Below are 5,158 nucleotides of genomic sequence, written 5' to 3'. Positions count from 1 at the left end.
TGTTCGTGAGATCAGACAAGGGAGGGAGGGTGCAGGCATCTATTGACCAAGTCCTTTGTATGTATTCAATAAAGATGTTTCAGTGAAAGAACACACAGAGTCTCGTCAAAGTTATTCGGACTGTTTAATGCGTTGCATGTCAATAACCAATCGGTATTTCAATAAATCAATGACAAAATTGGCGATGTAGACTGCTTGCAAATGTCGCTGCTTCCGCAGGGCGTGCTTAATATGAGCGATGGCACGAGCGAGAAGGTCCACGATGTCTGCAGCGATGTAGTTGAATTCTGCGTTGGCCAAGCTCACAAATTCGCTCATCAGTCCCAGGGGTCCGTCAGGAACCGTTATGCAGACGTTCTTGTAACGGGCGTAAATTCGACGCACCATCTCCTGCAGCGGCCCCGGCGAGATCTCTCCTATATTGCCAAAGCCTACCATGTCTATCACGTAGCGAAAAGCAGTGATGACGAGCTCGTTGCGGGGACTTTCGCCGTTGAAACATTCCTTCTCCACTTCTTCCCAAGAAGCGTGGGTACGGGAACAATTTTGTAAAGAGTGGTAGCTGAACATCTTCACGTAGTGATGACGCGAGCGCGGTGCGCCCTGCCTTTATAGAGATAAACGCGCGCGCAAAGAACGGAGAATGAAAGCGAAACTGAAAAGCCACCCGTCGCCGCTAGGAGCGCGCGCGCAGCAGAGAGCCGAAACCGAAAACACCCGCGGCCGGCGCAGGGGGCGCTAGGAGCGCGCGCGCGCGCATGCGCGGACGAGTGGAGCAGAGGGCGCGCGCGCGTCGCCTCTCTCAGTTTCTCTCGGACCGTCGCGGAAGACGGACGTGCGCTCCGCGCGCTCGCTCACTTTCTGGCTGCCCCTCGTAGAGAGCAGACGTATGTTCTCCGCGCTCGCTTTCTGCCTGGAAGTTGCCGCGGGGGAAAAGGTGAGTGATTTGACGCGCTCCTTTTCTCGTATGTTTGCCGTGTTTAGCGGTGACCGCGCTCGTGCTAAGCCTTTTCTCGCATGTTTAGACTTGTTTTGCGGTGTCCAAGCCTGTTGACGCATGTTTAGCGATGTGTTGTTCCCGCCTTGTGTTAGCTGCGTAGTGTTGAGGATAGGCCTAAGCGATCGCCCCCCGTAAGCCTCTTTCCTCGTATGTTTGCCGTGTTTAGCGGTGACCGCGCTCGTGTTAAGCCTTTTCTCGCATGTTTAGCGATGTGTGGTTCCCGCCTTGTGTTAGCTGCGTAGTGTTGTGGTTAGGCCTAAGCGATCGTCCCCCCGTAAGCCTTTTTCCCCCGATGTGTACTGTTTTCTGTTTAGCAGTAGCGGTTAGACCTTTTCTCTCGCATGCCTAGACTTGTTTAGCAGTGCTGTCATTTTTACCTGCTGCTAGTATCTTGTTCTCTGTCTCTCTCCTCTAGAGCTATGATGGTGGCGCCATCTGGTGTGATGCCTTGCAACTAAGTGGCCACCTGTCGTCGATCTCTGCAACTACCCGACGTCAACAAGCACTGGTCACCCCGGAGCGGCTTCTTCGCCGCGGCATCGTTGATTTTCGAATAAATTGTTTCTCTCCACTCTATCTCTATCTTTTCATTTTATTTTCTACCTATTTTTTTTATTTTTATCAGCTCAACTGGCCCACAACTCTCACAGTGGTCTGGACACGTCCTAGATGCGCCCCAATTAGTGTAATGACTCCCTGGTGGGTCCTAATTACTGTGGGGGGTCCCAATTAGCTCTAATTGCTCATTAATGGCGTCCAGGCCACTGTGAGAGTTGTGGGCCAGTTGAGCTGATACATTACTACTGCTGGTAGCCGTACAGCTAGCCATGCCTTACCTTGCCACGCTCGAGCTGCCTGCGAAATGGCGAACATCGCACACCTGTCAGCGACAGAACATCTAGTCACGTTTTCTAAGCAGGACATCAAATCTCTCCTAAAATCTATGATTGAGGACATCCGCAGGACAAAATGGCACCAAGCCGACAGTGCTGTCACTGCTGCGCATGCTAGACCCGGAGCTGAATTTTACCATACCTTCAAGAACGCACAGACACATAGGGACTCTCCTGCATCGTCTACGCCTGAATATGGGCTATGGTCGCCCGTTTTTTCAAAAAGTGGGCAAGGTGGACTCGCCCAACTGTTTACTGTGCGGGGCAGTGGAAAACACTGAACATATCATCATGCATTGTCGAAAACATGCTGCACAAAGAGGCATCTTGAGGCGGACCCTTGGCCATCTCGACAGGAGGGACTTCAGCATAGAGAAAGTCTTAGGCGTATGGGACGCCAAGCACAGAGACGCGGCCTTCAATGCTCTTGTCAATTTTATTGTGAAATCTGGACTAGAAACCCTATGCTAGACGGTGCATGGAGGTTACTATGATCCTTGATGTGAACGGCGCGCTCGGTCCTGCGTGGTCGCGGTCGTGACGCTCGCCCCGGTGAACTTTTGCGGTGTGCTCGCACCTTCTGTGGTGCGATCGTACCGTTTCTTTTTTGGGGGTCCATCGTACGTACGGCAAGCACGTTAGCAAAGGTGGACATCTAAGGAACGTACTCTGCACCCCAGGCATTTCTCTACACCCCCCCAGGGGGGTGTACACCCTCCCTTCAACAACCCCCCCCCCCCCCTGAAATTTCTTGGGTGACCTCACCCAGCTCGGTCACCAACACGTTGTGGTAGTGAGTCCGGCGCAGCGAATTACATCATGTACTCTCAAACTTGGGCTGTAGGACCACAGTCATGCAGATGATCGTACCATGCATTTGTCCAAAATCATTTGAAAGTGACTGTTCAGCGCATGTATTGCGAGCATATACGAGCAAAAATGCGCGCGGGTACGCAAACTCAATGTGGATCATCAAGAACCATTTGCGCCAGGTATTTCCAGGTATTCTGCGTTTTTTCGTCTAAGGTTTTTACCGTTGGTTGCTAGGTACTCATTGAGCTTCGCGAGACAATGTGCTAGTGTTGTTTCTTTGTCGGTCGTGTGATTATGCATCTTAATTCTGAAGTGCCGTTCATAATGAATCTGTATTCTAATGTACTCTCCCAAGCAGCACACAATATTGGGCCCATATTGGCTGGTCATTGGCGATACGGGTCCAATATAGGACCCGTTTGGCCAATATTTTCCCCATATTGGCTGAAAATGGGCAATATTGGGCAGTTTGAGCCAATATCGAGAAAATCCTGGCAATATGGGCCCCATATTGCCCACTTTCAGCCAATATTGGGAAAATCCTGGCGATATGGGCCCCATATTGCCCGCGTACACCCCATATTGACTGAAAATCCAGAAAATGGTACGTATCCGTGCTGCACAAAGCAGCACGGCAAGATTGAACGTTGTAGCGTGTGAAAATACCCAATTCTTGACATCGTTACATCCGACAACTTTCCGCAGATGATACACATTGTTCGAAATAATCAACGTACTTGGCAATCCCAATGTAACGTTCGCTAGAATTCGACAACTCAACATTCTACGTTCTGGAAATAGCCGCCATCTTCCTTCGCGATGCCAATGCCAATCGGTCGAGCCGGCTTATGAACGCGTCCTACAGCTAATGCGCATGCGCGATAGCTCGAACGGACGTTTCATAGGGCTAAAATGTCGCTGGTTGCTGTAATGATAACGGAATTGCGGCAGGTCAAGTAAAAAACACAATGTGTGATAGGAAGGGATGGCTCTTCTGTAAAATTAGGTGCTTTCAAGTTGCTGCAAGCAGTGTGAATTGCTCTGGCGTATGTCCGTCACCGTCACGAAACTGTTTCGCTCCTTTGTAGTCTCGGAAATTTTTAGTTCACAGAATATTGCGATCCCAATGAAGGCTTCTGAGGGACCTTTGGCATTGGCAGTTCCGTCGCTCGCTCGCACGAATTCCAGCAGAAGTAGCAGCTTGTCGGCTGCTGCTGCTGCTGTCGTGCGGGAGGCAGATCCCCCTTTTCGAGCGTTATCTCCAAGCTTCGTTGCTTCCTGAAGGGCGGCTGTCTGCGTTATCGCAGCAGCCGCCGCTGTTTTTTCCTTCTTGTGTGTTGTGGTGAATTGTGTGCTCTTTGCACATCCTAGGATTATAACAACGTTTCCAACTAATAGGGTGCGTCCTTTTCAGCTTTATACTTATCCAGTGATTGCTTTAATCATAACTAGCTAATCGATAACGAGATGAATAGGGTTAGGGCCGTCCGGCCAAGAGTTTTTGCTGTAACGCTACCAAAAGGTGTTAAGTTTGACGACCTTGCGGAAGCACTTGTTGTAAAGAGGTCGCACGGTGACTATGAAAGGGTTACACATTTCGGCTTCGGCCGGTATGAGATTAAGATGTCGTCGGAACTGAGTACAAAGCAACTTGCACAGGACCCAGTGATTAACATAAAGGGCCTAGATTATAGGTTGAACTATCTCGGGGAAACAACCACTCGGGTGTCGGTTTTCTTTTACCCGGCGGACGAAGATGTTGGTCGGGCCTTAGAAGGCTTTGGTAATGTTAAAGACATTGTAGAAAGCAAGCACAAAAAGTACAGTAACTGGGGAAGTGGAGTCTGGCAGGCGTTCGTTGAAATGCGACGCCCCATCCCAAATTACATCAGAGTTGGGAACAGGGATAGAAGTTGGATTGCCCAATGCGAGTATAATGGAGTAACCCGGGTGTGTAGGAAATGTGAGCGAGAAGGCCATTTAAACTCTAATTGTAACACTCCGAGATGTGATAGATGTGACGTATTCGGGCACATAACCTGCCAGAGTCCATGCCCCAGATGTTTTGGAGACCACGCGCTTTCAGAATTCAGGAAAAAGACGTTTGCGGCGGCACTGGGATATTCGCGCGGACTTGTTCCTGCACTAGACGTTATCCCTGACATGTCTGATTTAGAAGAACTCGAACAGGATCAAAGATGCAGTGACCAAGTAAAAGAAAATGAGATGAACAACACAGAAACAGAACACGCAATTGAACAAACATCGATGAATGCCGATAGCAACTCAGAGGTTAATACAGAATCACAGGTGTTAGAGAGTAACGAAGATGGTAGGAACGAAGAAGGCAACTCAGATAAAAATGTTAGCGGGCTTGATAATGTAATGACAAATATAGTGGGTCAGGATGAAGAGATTAATAGGAAGCCAGATGAGGTTGCTTCAAAGCAGC

General features: G+C 49.5%; 1 long non-coding RNA gene across 1 annotated transcript; it reads left to right on the top strand.

Moving 5' to 3' along the window:
• Positions 1-825: 825 nt before the first annotated feature.
• LOC135374250 (uncharacterized) lies at positions 826-1,571 on the top strand. Its single transcript, XR_010416809.1, has 2 exons — positions 826-937; positions 1,416-1,571. It is a non-coding gene; the product is annotated as an uncharacterized LOC135374250 (long non-coding RNA).
• The last annotated feature ends 3,587 nt before the right edge of the window (positions 1,572-5,158 follow it).

This window comes from Ornithodoros turicata, unplaced genomic scaffold, assembly GCF_037126465.1.
Source record: "Ornithodoros turicata isolate Travis unplaced genomic scaffold, ASM3712646v1 Chromosome49, whole genome shotgun sequence".
NCBI lineage: Eukaryota > Metazoa > Arthropoda > Arachnida > Ixodida > Argasidae > Ornithodoros > Ornithodoros turicata.
Note: the sequence above shows the minus strand (reverse complement) of the source record. Positions and strands in the feature narration are given on the sequence as shown.